The following is a 15,294-nucleotide window of genomic DNA, read 5'->3' as shown; positions in this document are numbered from 1 at the left end:
ACCATATTCAGCAGACATGGAAGTTATTATTATTAATTTTTTAGAAAACAAGTCATGGAGCCCAAAAGGGCTTTTCTTTGCTGGGCACTGCACATGCACAGGTGGATAGAGAGGGCCCCTTGATTTGGGAATCTGTAAAGATACAGGGAGACAGGAAGTGCAATTTTTCTATTGCTGCAGAAGTCCAGGCATGGAGGAGGACGTGCATGCAATCGAAGAGCATTAATGGCAAAACTCAGAGCTGGAGTCAAATACGGTACTCTCCATTACTGTTGCTTATACTGTAAGTTCTTCTAGTCTCTTTGAAATTTCCTGATAGGACTAATTCTTCTGTAGGCACACCCTGAAATTGATAATTATTGTTTATACACTTTATTTTCTATGTCTAATGCTGGCCCTGGTGAAAAGCAGTGTAAATACTGAGTCATTGTCTTGAGAAATACAAAAGGTTGGTGCTCACATCTTACCCTGTGCAAAGATTTCTGGAGAACACAGCACATAGACGATAAAATCAGTGCCAAGAGATGTAAAGAAAACTCCATTGAGACTCTGATTCTGGTTCCAGGATTGTCCAAATGCCAAATTTTAAGTAGCTTGGACATTGTGGAGAAATCCCACTAAGGCCATTTCTTGTTATCTGTCTCAGAAGGAGAGTGGTCATTAGGCAATGCCAATGAAGGTTTTAGCCTCGATCAGGCACTGAGGAAAGAGACTCTCTGGTCACAGTCACAGTGGGTCAGCCCACCTCACTGGCTGCTTATGAAAGCCACTGTCAGAATTACAGATGGAAAGTGCATTACAAGATCTGACTGTTACAGCCACAAGGACCACAGTGGCTGATCTCGTCACACCACTTGCAAAACCCAACACACAGAGCTATGCCAGGCCAGATGGCAGTCCAGACGTTTTGTTCTTCCCCAGTACTTATCAAACCCAGTACATTCTGGTAAACTAGACCACGTACTTTAGCAATTATCGCAGACTGGATGTGAAGAGTCCAAGCGATAAAAAATTTGCCATTTTTCTCAGGAAATTATTTCAGTTATTTCTTTCCTGAAACCTTAAAGAACCCCCCACCCCTGCATCTTACTTTCAGCTTGAATTTTATGAGTTCCATTTTCTGGTTTGGATTTCATTAGTGTTTTGCTTGTGGGGTGATAGGCCTTTCTGCTCTTGGGTGCATTTTCCTTTAGTAGACCATAAGAATATCATAGTGTCCCTATGTTTCTTCAGATAAATTATATGGTATCCTGAAGAATTTCTTATCCTAGATAGTATCTTAGAGGTTGCATGTAATTTCTGTAGCTCATTTCTGAGCCTTTCCAAGTCATTCTGCTTCCCTTTTGAATGTGGGTAAATGTTTTGTCAATGTTATGCCAGTGGGAAATGTTCTTTCTGCTACTCCATATCTCCTTAATTGTCTACCAGGAGGAACAGGTTAGGCTTTCTTGCTCTTCCAAGAGCCAGCTTCCAGTGAATTATCTGTCATCCTTCAGAGCTTCTCAAAGTCACTGCTTTCCAGAGTGCATACTCATAAACATGTAAAGCTTGTCTGGACTTGTATGGACTTGTATGGGCTACTCCCTGCAATATTCATCTAGGACATTACACATGTCTATGATGTGTTATTACACACATCACCTGGTTGCTGACCAGTTATGAACAGCAGGAATCACTTTGTGTCACTGATCTGCTGTTACAGCCATTTTACTTTTCCAGTCTTCTACTCAGAAACTCTCCAGCATGGGAGCATTGAAATGCTGTTCTAGCATTCTGCTGTCTTCCAGAATAGGGAATAACTCATATTACAGTCCACTTCCTTTCCTTGCCTCATTCACCTGAAATTTATTTTTTTGCTATGTGTGTGCAAACCAGGTTTTAATAATTTTTCCGCCTTTGTTATTTCCCCAGTCTTTATTGTGCTAGTATCCTGGTCAGTGTCATAACTTTAGGAAATCTGCATCATTGTTTCATAAGATGCATTATTTCATAATCTGCACTATTATTTCTTTATTTATATGAGGCAGTGACTGGAGACTCCAGAGGGTCTCGTGCCTAAGCATGTAGTAAGACTGTTGGTAACGCTGCACCATCATAATCTGAGAATCTAGGAACAAGATACACAGAATCTTGGAGAAAGGATTTCACAATCAATTTGTTTTGTAGCTGGGGAACAATGATATGGAGAAGTTCAGAATAAGGATGTGTGTGACTATGGCTTGGCTGTTAAAACCCAAGCTTTTCCCGCAATTGAGTAGCAGGAAACACCCTCACCCAACCTTTTGACCTCACTATTGCCTGACATTCATGTCTGATTTGCAAATATACTGCCTTTCTGTTCCTTCTTCCCTACCCTTTTCCATCCCTGCTTTAATCCTCAGACAGCTGGTCTCATCTCAAGTGCACATTTACCTGTGTTACCTCAGCCATGATAATGTATTCCACAATATCACATGTCCTCCTCCATGATGTAATTTTGGCCAAGGGATCCATTACTCACTTTCAGAATGCTTCCTGCCACTGAGACATGAAACTGCTCTTTTATGGCTCTCTATTCCTCCTTCAAAACTGTGGAACCTCCTTTCTCATAAGACATTGACCAGAGGCCTTCAGATTATGCAAAAATGTGAATTCTCCACACCGTATGAATTTTGCATCAGTTGTCCTGCACAGTGTCTTTTTACTGTAGTGAGCACAAAAAGCTGGTCTCATGAGAAGACAGATGTAAAATCCCAAACTCTGCCTATGCACCTGCTCCTTTAAGCAGTCCTAGGGCCAGCCAGCTCTTCCACAGCTGGCTAGCAGATGGGGAAAGGTGAGAACAGGCAGGCTGCTGTTCATGGTTTCTGTGGCAGAGTAGTAGGATTGCATTAAGCTCCTCTTAACACATTATGCAGAATCCTAAGTCTTTAGCTGAACCAGGACTACAATCCTCTTATGCGACTTTGCTGAAATTCCGTGAGTTACATGCATGCACGCACACACACCAGCACAGAGGAGCCTTCAGGAGCAGCTTACCCCTCACAGGTGACAAACGACACCAGGCAAGTTTGTGCTGGAAAGCCCGCGAGCCATCAGTCACCACAGACGAGAGATGACTTTTGGCTCCCCCCAAGCTTAATGCATCTTGTGATTGCCTTCTTTTTATTTATGGGTAACGGACCTGCTTGTTAAGGTTGGCTTGTCCTTTCTTGCTGGGGATTTTTGTGTGTTTGTTTTCCGTTTCAAGCATATTCATGTAAAGTCTTTACCTCCCTTGACCTTCAGCAGCAAGGTAATAACTTGTGTTTGGGTTTGACAGTCTGTGAGAGGTGTTTGCCACGAGTGTAACTCACCTCTGTGCAGGGCACCAGGACAAAGTTGAGGAGTTGCTGCAAGAGTGGACATGACTGCCAACACTGTATGTACACATGCAAGTGGGGGAGATCCTGCCCTACTTGGAAATGGGGTTTCCCAGATCTCATTCCCAATGCAGTTGCAATGAGCAGAGGTTTATAGTAGCAATCAGGGTTCTCCCCTTTCATTGCAGTAATTTGATATCATAAGTATTAATTGGTTATTTATTTGGGTCAGGATTTTCAAAATTTACATGTCCACTCACCTAGGGACTGGCCTTTCAATGCTGGTTGAAAAAAACAATTCAGACTCGTTTAAGGTATCTTACATTGACATTTGAAGCCAGATGGCCAAAAAATCTATGTAAAGAAAAACGGGAGCTCCTTAGGAGCTGGCACCCTCTGTCACCTTGAGACCTTATGTGTCAGCAATGCAAGAGCTGAGCATGCTGGAGTGGAGAATATGAACGTTGGCCTCTTGCTACTTGCCAACATGGATATATTTTTAATTTGTTTTGGCTTTCCTGCTCTCTGATAGGATCTTCCTACCTGTTCCTACCTGTTCGCCCCTTCATACAAACTCAGGCCACTGTCTGCAGTGCAGGACAATATGAACAGCCTTGTGTAGCAGCTGAAACTGCAGAAGCAGCTGATTGTGGGACAGCTGGCTAGGGAAGGGGCAGATAGGTGGCACTTTGAGGGACAAATGCAGTCCTGAAGATTTCTGAGGCTGGCTTCCAGGACTTCTCAGTGGTGAACTTGCAGTGCCAGTCCTGCAGACATGTGTCCTGATGCTCAGCAGAGTCCTCTGTTTAGGTCCTAAGGGGACTCTGGACCCATGGGAACTGTGGCATTTCAAGTGCCGTTGACCATGGCTGAGTAGTGGTTGTCTACATGCTGAGGCTGTCCCTTGCAGGGCTACCATCCATCCCTCTTGCTGGAGCTGTGTCAAAGCAGTCAAAGGCAGGTTGTCCTGTGAGACTGTTTAACCCAGGGAATTGCAGCTCTCTGCTCTTGAGGCATCCTTGGTACAAAGGTATTTATTTAAGTGTGCCAGCCATGGGATATTTTGAATCTCTCTGGATAACTTCAGGATTGTGTCAGTGTCTCTGGATTTTTTTCAAGAGTAGGAGTGATTTGAAAAAAACAAAAAATAGCCAGCTATGCCAGAAATGGTGCACTCATGATGGTATTTACAGCAACCATCTCCAGGCAGGGTTACAGGGAACATTTTTAACATTTGTATCTCCTTCAAACAATCCATTTCATTTCTCCCCCCTGCTGAAGTGGAAGACTGGCCACCCTTGAGGCAGAGTATGCCCTTTTCCATCAGAGGACTAAGCACCAGCCGGTCCCCCTATGCTATAGCGTTTCCAGCAGCCAGCCCTATGCAAAATAGTGTCTCACGGGATGGATGCAGAGCTGCCGCTGTCACCAGAGCTACTACTGCACTGCAAATATCTCCAAGCCCTGCAGAAATACTCCACTGCATCCTTGCATTACCCTCAGCAGGGACAGTTTTGTGTGTGCTGATGACTGCTGTGAGGTGGTGGTTCTATTGCATGGTGCCTGGGCATGTGAAGCCTCACCCTGATATCTCATTCCGCAAACAACTTAAGACTGCTCCTCCTCATGCAGCTATGGTGGGTTTCATAATCTTGTCTGTGCAGCCTTGTCTTTAAGTTTGTGGCCTCACCAGCTGCTGATAGCAGTGAGGCTGATTGCAGCAGTGCCTGGCTGCAGGCCGGTGCGTGCAGCCTTTGTGGCCACCACTCCTCCTGACAACATCCCTTCCCCTGTCAGTCCATGCTGCCTCACAAGCAGCTCTGCTTCTGCTGCTGCTGCTATGCTGTCCAGACCTAGAACATCCTCACCATTCTTCCAATCCCGTGCCTCTCACAGCTCTGTTATCCTGCCTGAGATGCAGTCAGCCTCTCAGTTGGTCCAGGGCTTTTCCAAGCCTCGTTCCCCCAGTACATGTTTCAGCTGACCTCAGTATCCCCTGGCTCTTGATTTAGCCTGCCATGAAGAGGTGTTGTTGGTCACTGTCTTTTAGAATCTCAACAGAGATGGTAAAAACCCCCATGTTTCTCTTGGTGTTGATTCATGTTTTAGGAACAGATATTCACGAAATTATGAAGGCTCATTTCTGACTTATTTCAAACATACGATCTATCAAACCTAGGTGTCTGTTGATACATTTTGTACTTACTAACCTATCTGGACCAGACAGCACTGTGCAGGGAAAGCTTTGTTCTGTCAGAGGACTGCTAGATGCCTATGGTGCCCCTCTTCAAAGCAGTGCTCATGAGCATTTGAGAACAATGCTTTTAGGGAGGAAGTGCTCCATTGAAAGAAATACCACATGAAGTTCACTGTAAATGTAATTATACAAGACTCTATACTGGTTTCAAGAAAGGGAAATGCACTCTAGTGATTCCTGTGGTACTGCATTACGATGCTCCCCTTTTCCTTCAGGAAACTGAAACCTGAAGAATGGTGATTTTCTTAAGATCACCTGCTGAGTTGGTTTCAGAACCCAGCTATCTGCTCTAGGTCCAAAGCCATATTCTCTTTCTCAGAGATATCATGCTCCACATGGGGACTGCAATCCTGGCATTGTACTTGCTCTAATTTTTACTTAAAGGGCAAATCAATTGGAGCTAAGCTACCCATCCCTGTTTGAAGCCAGGCCAAGTCACAGTTGAGCACCATTTATGAAATAGTAACTGGAGCTCTGGAAACTGAATTACTATATTTATTCAGCCTGAGGTGAAGTCTGTCACCAGATAATTGCAAACGGGAATGAACTTATTCCAGGAAGGTCAGTTTCATCCCTTGCAAGCTCAGTTCATAGTACTGTTTGTTAACTGCAACTGAACTGCACGAAGGCTTTGTGCTGGAGAATTTCTCTAAGAGATAGGATGAAACAGTGCCTAGCTCAAAGAATTCACAGGAGAGGATGTTTTTCTCATGCAGGTTAGTAGCAGGGCTTTTTGTTAAAGCAAAAATTTTCTGTATTTACTGTGCTTTTAATAGGAAACACTCAGATCAGAATCTTTTCTAGGAGATGTGAGTCTGAAACAAAAGAAAGAGAAATCCTTTTGTGGGGGAAGGAGCAGAGAAACAAAGAAAGTTTAAGGCAGAGAGGAGATGTGGCATGGTTTGGCAATGAAAGGCTGGTGAGGCAGAGGGGAGTGGAAGGGGCTGACATGCAAGAACAATGCAATACAATGAATAAAAAGTCAAGATCAAGCATGCTGTAGAAGTGTCTCTGGCAAAGATGTCTGCTTGGCTGCACACAGGCGTGATCTGCACGCTGCCTGTCCCAAATCTAGCAGCAGTTTCTCCTGAATTGGAACTATCTCCAGAGAGGCTGCCAAAACCTCTTTCGTGGACACTCAGCAGAGATGCTGGTTGACCTCCCATTAGAGAATTGGCCTGACTTCTGGGAACAGAGCCGCTCCAGTCACACCCCTTTCATGCTCACTGCTCTTGGAGTGACCAAACTATTGTTTGCAGAACGTGAATTGCAGAGCTGCATGCGTGGAACTGAATCAAAATTCCCACACCCCAAGAGCTGAGTAGAAAATCTTCATACCCTCAACTTGCTGAGGGTGGGTGGTTGTCACCAAGCATTTGTGTGTATATGGTCCTGTTCACAGAGGCTTCAGATGACCCAATATCTGAGGCATGAACTGCAGCAGTGCCAGGCTGCTGTTAGTAGTCTTGGAGCATTGTTTTAAATTGGCTTGCCATACAACATAAGATCTGTCACCTGCAGGATATGAACCTCTCTATGTTAGTGCCTGTCGTGCCCATTTCTGCACTCAGCACCCCACTTTTTCAAAGGTTTTATATTCCCATACATCACATCTAGATCAGAAACATAAACAATTATGCACAGATGCTGTCCATTCTGGTCATAGCAGACATCTGAATCAGCCTAATGGCTCCATTGTCCATTCTGAGTGGAAATGTGATTGTTATCAGTTCCTCCAGAGATATACTTCAAGATACTCTGCAGTGGTTGGTTCTGGACTAAGCAAGCTTGAGGGCAAATTCCTTCTCAGTCCTGTGGTCTTGAAATCAGTTTATCAGAAGCAACAAAGGACATTTTTCTTTCGGAAGTCTAACATGTTTTAAATAGTTACTATTCCAATGCAACATTTGGAGATCATTATAAATACTACCTACTTCTTAGAAAAATACCTTGCTTGGCTTGTGTGCCCCAATAGCACTATTGAGACAGTGAGTTCCTGCTAATCTGATAAGATGACAATAAGGTCATGTGCAGTGTTCATGGGGTGTTGTCTTGCTGTTGGGCCTTAGAACTGGGAGTTCTTTTGTGTGATACAGTGCTGACAAACTCTGGCCCCACAACATTTTTGTAGGGATTCAGTTTGGCCTCATCCCTTTCTCTGTCACTGCCCTAAGCCACAGGACTCCTGGAGCTGTGAGGCAGGACTGACGGCAGCACATGTTCTCCTGAACACAAAGATCAGTGCTCTCAGGCTCTCAGGAAACCCTGTGTGTGCTGAAATGGAAGTGGAAATGGTGCCTTTTCATTAGTACACAGGAGTATTGGTGTATGCCTGCTTCTGTGCCAGCAGGTATTAATGCCCATCAGAGCGTGCCAACCAGCAGGCACTGTCTAATCCTGGTGTTGTATAATGAATACAATTATTGAGAGGGGGAACTGAAGGTCAGAGAACAAGAATGAAGCTGTCTGATGCAGAACTGCCGTGCTCTGTAGAGATTTCAGGGCACAGTCCCCTCTGGTACCATTCTTTCTTGCTCCCGGAGACCTGACCAGTGGTCTTCTCTTACTCAAGATGCCCATGCTCAAGGGAAAGGCTATGAAGATCCCATTTGGAATAGAAAGAACAAGACCAATTTCAGCTCCAGATTCTTCTGCCCTCTTGGGCTATATCTGATCATAGCTGGATATTAGAGTCCCTCCCACCAGTTTGAGACCATATTGAGAGCTAGGGCTGGAGCCTGACAAAATAAATTAAGACTTCCTTCCCTTCAGCCTGTTGCAAGTCTGACAGTGTGACTATACTATGGGGTGCAAAAGAGTGGGCAGCACCCAAGAAAGAATATTTCTGATATTACAGTGCTGTAGTGTTACAGACATGGAAAATGGGCCAAGAGGCAGGAAGTGGCAAATGGATGTCTAGACTACCCACCTAGATGAAGGAACTACCTATCTAGTTAAAGGATAGAGGAAGTGAAGGGGAATGGGAGGATGGTCTGAAGGAGGCAATAAGCCCAAGTGATTATCTTGTACCAGCTCTTCATCATAAGCAAAAGCTTCCATCCCTAGGCCTTGTCTCTCTTTACCATCATATGAAGAACTGAGGGTTCTGAAGATACAGATCAATTCACAGAAGGAAGAAGAGGGTTGCTGCATTACTCTGTAGGACTTCAGGAAAGAGTTGGATGGGCTCCAAAGGGGACTGCCTTTGAGCAGCCTCCATCTGAAAGGACTGGTCTGAGGTCTGAGGCATTTAGGAAGGGGGAAACAGGATTCTCAGGATTGTATGAAGTTCACAGAGAGCTAAATAGCTAATTAATTTCTCCAAATGCACAATTGCCTATCACCTGCGTTTTTTGTGAAATTAGCCAGAAATAGTGGGAGGGGACCAAAAACAGAGGCTAATACACAGCAGCCCTGTTAATCATTTATTACTGTTTGGTTGGTGCCTGTAATGTGTGTGTGGAGGTGGGTCTGAGGAGCTCTGAAATTCTGGTTCCCATCTGGAACCTTTTGCTGTGCCCAGACTTTGTTCAGACTATGTTTACCTTCAATCAGCCATCTGTCCTGTCACCAGGAAATACATCAGAACAGGTATTGATCTGTGCAATTGATTTTGTGTCATTTTCTCCCCTGGGACTGTGTTCACACGAGACTAACTCATAAAATAACAAGCTCACAATGCCACTGTGGCCCCCCACAAGAGTTCTCTGCCATGAGAACATCTCCTGCCTACCAATGGAACTCTAAAGACATAGTTCAAGTACCAGTGTCTGTTGGTACATTGACTAGCTAGGACTAAAGGAGAGGGTTAAAGGTGTGGGACACACAAGCTCATTTATTCCTGCTTAGGGCAAATGTCTTTCTGTTGAGCAGTTGTGCCTGGAGAACATCGCAGAGAAGCATCTTCTAAGAGCCAGACCACTGGGGTCTTCAGGCAATATTTTCTTTAATGTCAAAGGGACTTGAAAGAAGTGGTCTGGTCCTTCTCCCCACATCTCCTGAGTTCTCATGGGAAGGCTGGTATTTAAATTCCTCCCCTAGAACAGGTGAGGTTGTCTTCAGCTATCTGGGATTCCCCTGCCATCACCACTCCCTTGGGATCTCTGCCATACCCCTAGCCCTGGGGAGGTATTGGTTAAAGAGATGAAGCTGGAAGGAGGGAGGCAAGGATAGGGCTATTTGGAATCTGGAGGCAAAGATCCTGAGCTGATTTTAGTTGATAAAGGTGGCTCTCAAAGATACAGCGAGTGAGAAGCTCCCTCTGATAGGAAGAGCTCTGAGTGGGACTCCTCTGAGTACAGCCCTGCACACATATAATTAGCTCCTCTCAGACCTACTGCTTCCATCATCCTGGTTTGTCCACTTAGCAGTGTCTGGTGTCTGTTCAGTTCATAAGGCAAAACCCAGCAGTCTGTGAAGCTCAGCATTCCTGAATATCCCCTTTGCCTTGAAAGGAGGTGCATATAAACTAGGAGTTGTACAAAACTGATACAGGAAGAAAAAGTAGCTAAATTTTAAATAGTCACTGAGAAAAACAAGCATTCTTTAGAACCTATTGTGCACCATTCCTGCAAGTAAGACATATCTGAGGGACAAAGGAAGCAGAGTTCCATAGCCATTCCTGTTTCCAATCAGTGGCACAACCCATAACCTCATGTCATAGCCCACTGTTGTCTAGGCCATAACAGAGGTATGGTCAAGAGCGTGACCTTTCTTCTGTTCAGACTAGATTTCTTTATGAATAGAATGTACTAGAGGGATTACAAACAGTGACAAAGGATAAGGCAAAAATAATAGGAGGACCATTTTCAGGAAGAATAAAAACAAACAGGGTCATCAAAGAGATATGTATTCATGGGCTTACAAAAAGAAAAAAGGGTGGAAATCTGCTAACAGACCAATTTTCTGTTTCTATTGTCTTCTATTGTAACTGTCCTAAATTTTGCTAGTCTCTTTTCTCCACTGGGTATGAATGGAAAGACTTGCTAACAAGTGAAACCAAACTTTTCCATCTTACCTCAAATTTTTCTCCAAAACCCAGAGTTAGGCAGCTGGAATGCATTTTCAGTGACTGTGAGGACATTTGACATTATTCGTCCAGATGCACTGAGCTTCTGAAAGGGGCTGCTTCACATGTATTTTGGAACCTACTTTCAGGCACCAATATTTGAAAGACTGGGCTGCACTAAACAGCTCTCCTGCTGCAGCACTATAAGGGAGGGAATAGGACAGAATCCAACTCTCAGAAATTCTAAAGCAGGAGCTTTGGCCCTAATATTCACAGTCAGCACCTGCATTTGGAAGCAGGGCACTCTTCAGGCATTTTTTGGACTATACCCTTAATTTATAGGTGCTTGGACAGTTCTGCCCTGAGCTGTGCTGATGTGCAAAGGAGACTGGAGAAAAGGAGGGAGCTGATCCCATTGTTGTATTGAGCATCACTTAGCTCTTTGTTTGCAGCCCCCTTTTTTTGACGTCTCATCTTTTCAGACAACTGACATGCACAGTCCAATGGAAAGCAGGCTGTTGGGGAGCACCTCAGTCCCTGCCAACCTTGTGAAAGCACACATGCCTCGCTGCACATGTTAACAAAAGCTTATTTTCCTGCTGCTCATCTGAAGGTCAACCTATTGGAAAGACTCTGGGGTTAACTGGACATTACACTGCACATTCATTACTTGCAGGTGTTCTTCCAAGCTAGCTCCTCTTCTTGCTTCCCCCTTCCCAAAGCACTTTTCTCTGCTATATCCAGCTCAGTGGTGGTAGGCAGGGGCTGCAGCTATAGAAGTTCAAGCCAGATTATTCAGTTTGATCAAAACCACTGGAACCCAGGTGCAGAGAGGGAGAAAATTTCCCATTTACTGCTGGGAGTCTCAGTCATATGGACTCATATGTGAAAAATAAGACTAGACAAATTAGATCCTAATTGATATCAGGCATATTCAATGGGCCTTGCAGCTGATGGATGTTTTTCCTCTGAATTCATCGCCTTGTAGATTAGGATCCTTGGACAGAGGGTGCAAACAGAAACCAAAGCTGTAAAGAATGACAGAGAGCTCCCTTAGGGAAAGAACTATTTTGCAGTACCATGTGCAAGGAAAAGACACCTTCAAGGGAAAGGGGGTAAGGGAGATGCTGAGCTGAGTCTTTGTTCTACAGTCTGTGGTGGGAGGACATAAAATGGGTTTTGGGGCAATTCTCACTGAGCAGGAGATGGCTCTGCAATGAGCTGCATTTCTTCCAGGGTCTGAACAAATTCATAAAAAGAAGATTACAGGGTTGAAGGGCTGAAGGGCTCTGTAACCTGAAGAGGGCAGTGAGTTTGTAGGACCTGTTTTCAGGCATCAGTTTCAAGTGGAAAATAAATTAGTCTCAGATCCTGGTGGATCTCTAAGGGCACTACTTGACACTCAAAAATACCTTTTTTCCACCTCCCTCTCTCCCTCCCTCCCTCCCTCCCTCCCTCTATTCCCTAATTTCTTCACAGACTCCCAGCCTCTCCTGCTGCTCTCCCTGACAGGCAATGAGCCCAGCTGGGGCCCATGAGTTTGGCGCCAGGGGTCAGAGAGGCTGGTATGAGCTGGCTGCGGCATGGATGAAGCAGCACGTATGCATTGCCATGCTGAGCCTTGTGCCTCGGTTGCACAGCAACTCAGGGACACAGGCCTGGGTCCCAGCCAGCTGCTGGGCCAGCCCTGCTGACACCTGGTCCTCAACACCCCTCCAAAGGCTGGATGGGAGTGAGCATCTCTGGCTCAAGGAAAGACTCAGCTGATGGTGCCCAACATGAAGCTCGGGGAGTGAACAGCAAATGCTCCAAGTTCTTGGCAGGCCAAAACAGGGTCTGCTAGGTTTATTTATTTATTTTTGGTGGGGAGGAGGGGTATAGGAAGGAGAAGGTTATGATTTAAACATCTATCCTGTTGCCAACCAAAAAAGTCAGTGGGGTGTTAAATTGCTATTGACTTTGCAGGCTAGCATTTGCACCGCCCCCCCCCCCCCCCCCAACCTTGAAGCTCAGCTCTCCCTGCGGTGTCTCTCACTCAGCCATCAGGGCTGCTATAAAGGGAAGGTAAGCCTCACTGGTTGACATTGGAGACATTTTACTCACCCCTGCCCCAGCTGATCCAGCTGGTCTCCAAGAGCTGGGCAGGATGGGGCACTATGCTCCCCCCAGCCCTCCCACCAGACCTGCTGGCTGCCTGAATGTCCTTTTGATTCAAAGTTTTTAAAGAAATTTTTTGCCTGCCTCCCAGCAAGCTCCACAGTGGGTGCTCCAGGTAGTAGAGAGTGCCAAGAGAGAGTGAGGGGAGCACAGATGATGTCTGACCTTCTTTTGAATTTAGCCTGGCTTTAGATAATTTTCCCTGCTATGCCTCCTTAGCTTTTGACCAATGCCAGAGGCCTTCACTATCAGACTACTTTGTGATTTTAAAGGGGTTTGAGGCTTTTAATCTCCTCCACCCTCCTTTCAAAGATGTTTGTGTTTGAGGTATCTGCTCAGCTGGGCTCTTCACAGGGTGAAACAACATGAAAAGTCCTCTGCCATGGCACAGTGTTGCCTTTCATGGAGCTCTCCAGCAGGACTCTTTCCAACAGTTGCAGAGCACACAGGGACCGTGTAAAAAAGAATGTGGTCTCAAATGTCACCCTTGACTGATCTTGAGCTACCCGTGGGGTACAGAGATGAAGTACCCAGCTGAGATCATGTTGCCAAGGGCTCAGTTTCAGGGAGGGGAAAGTGGTGTTGAAGGGGTCTCCTGGCACTAGTATGTGTAGGGGAGCAGAAAAGGTAAAGCGAAGAGACCCTAAAAAAGAGAGAACAAGGGAGTGCAAGAGAGCCATAACAAGCCACACAGAGGCAGCTCTCTCCCCTACACTGAGAGGAAGTCGGCTGAAATCAAGAGCCCCAAGTCTTGTGCTGCAGTCAAGCTAGCTCTGGAAACCATAGTGGGCAGCACTTAATCCTGTGAATAGGCCAACTTGTCCTCAGGGATTTCAAAGCAAAACTCTGTGTACTGTGTGTTAGAAGTCAAGGGAGGCACACAGGTAAAAGGATGGGCACTCTGCAAAATTGGGGCCACACATTAGCAAGGTTTGTGCCAAAGAAAAAAGAAGTTAATGAAAAGCAGTGTTACCCTGCAACGACTTGGCTTGCTTAGCCTGTGGGCTCTATTTGATTACGCTTCTCTTTAATAATATCAACCACTCTGCTAATGTCTCTTAAATGAAGTGACCTGCATGGGTAAGCCATAGCAGGACCATACATGCTGGATCAGAAGGCAACATGGACTGAAGCAAGATCAGGGTGTTCTGGAGTCTGGTTGTTGCTTGGGTGTTGAAGCAGTCATGAAGAGACATCCCAGGACCTAAAAATTAGAGTGTGTGGAGTTAGTGAGGAGGCACAATGTGTTCCGTGCCTCCTCCAATCAGTGTATCAGTGAGTTCCAGTTGTTCCAGCCCAAAATCACCACTTAGTTGAGTCAAGACACCAGCAACAGCAGATTATCATCAAGCTTTCATCACCCAGGGCTGAGCATGAGTGTGAGAAATTTCAGCCCAGGGGAAAAAAATCAACTTGAAATGGTTTCAGAAGGTTGCAGAAGCGAATGAAAATAAGTGATTGAAATAAAAAGGCCACCTCAACTATTAAAGCAGGCAATGTGTAAGTGCATCCCTGCAAGGAGGAGAGGAATTGCATGGTCTGGTGTGGTCAGTGCAAGATTCCAAAAAGTATCTTATTTTTACAAAAGATCTTACTTGAGTAGACCATCAAACAGAGACTTATCCTTGTTCCAGCAGGATATTGAATCAGTGCACTGTGAATCAAAAAGCCATTGAGTTGTCTATTGATTTAATGGGCTCCTTTTTGTCAGCAGCTTTTCTCCTTGCAATTTGTAGCCACGAGAGTGAAGCAGGAGGGATTGAAGGCTGTGTCTCCTGTGAGGAGGTAGTGGTGACTTTATGCCCCTCTTGTAGTATCACTGGTGCTTTCCTGCCCACCCCTTCCTAAACAGAATGATGACACTAGGATCTGAACAACACTACTGTGAGACAAATCATTCGCAAGTATACAGGATCATAGAGGCCTGTACAGACAGCTCAGCATAGATTTTATAATTTCTGTATTTCCCCAGCTCCTGCTTATCCTTTCATACTACACATCCAGAATGTTGCACATCTGTGCACATTGCAAAAGACCAACTCATGGCAGCCCCTTCTGCTGCATTTATAGGACTATTCATTCCCAGGTTCTAACAGCCTTATTGCACCAGTAAGATATGGTGGCCAGAGCAGGAACTGTGCTTCTTTTAAGCCTGAAGCTGGTATGTTTCCTCAATATTCTCTGGGACTTCTGACAAATTTCTGCTGCCTCTTTGTTTCTCATGAGTAGAAAACCATTTCTACTCTCTCCTTCAAACCATCCCTTTCAATTCCACTAAATGTCTCACAGCTTTTGTCTCTCCTTTCATCACCATCCTCCTCTGTGACATGGTTGACTTCCTCTTTCATGCCTAACCCTGCCTTGCCTCTTGGTATCTGCGTAATCTGCATGGAAAACTCATTGGGGAAAAGGGCTGGTCTTGCTTGCTGCTGGTCTAGCACCAAATACACCACTTGTGCATTTTAAATAATCAACAGGCATCTGTCAAATACAGATGAGAGCACACCTGCTCCTGAAGGCTGGATCTGCTG

At 45.2% G+C, this 15,294-nt stretch overlaps 1 long non-coding RNA gene across 1 annotated transcript in view; it reads left to right on the top strand.

The window, feature by feature from the left end:
* Positions 1–6,214: 6,214 nt before the first annotated feature.
* The window catches only part of LOC111927562 (uncharacterized), a 70,458-nt gene continuing 61,378 nt past the window's right edge, over positions 6,215–15,294 (top strand). Inside the window, exon 1 of the long non-coding RNA XR_015283580.1 lies at positions 6,215–6,314. This is a non-coding gene — a long non-coding RNA (uncharacterized LOC111927562). The remainder of the gene's footprint in view (positions 6,315–15,294) is intronic.

Source organism: Cyanistes caeruleus, chromosome 2 (genome assembly GCF_971803275.1).
Source record: "Cyanistes caeruleus chromosome 2, bCyaCae1.hap1.1, whole genome shotgun sequence".
Classification (NCBI taxonomy): domain Eukaryota; kingdom Metazoa; phylum Chordata; class Aves; order Passeriformes; family Paridae; genus Cyanistes; species Cyanistes caeruleus.
Note: the sequence above shows the minus strand (reverse complement) of the source record. Positions and strands in the feature narration are given on the sequence as shown.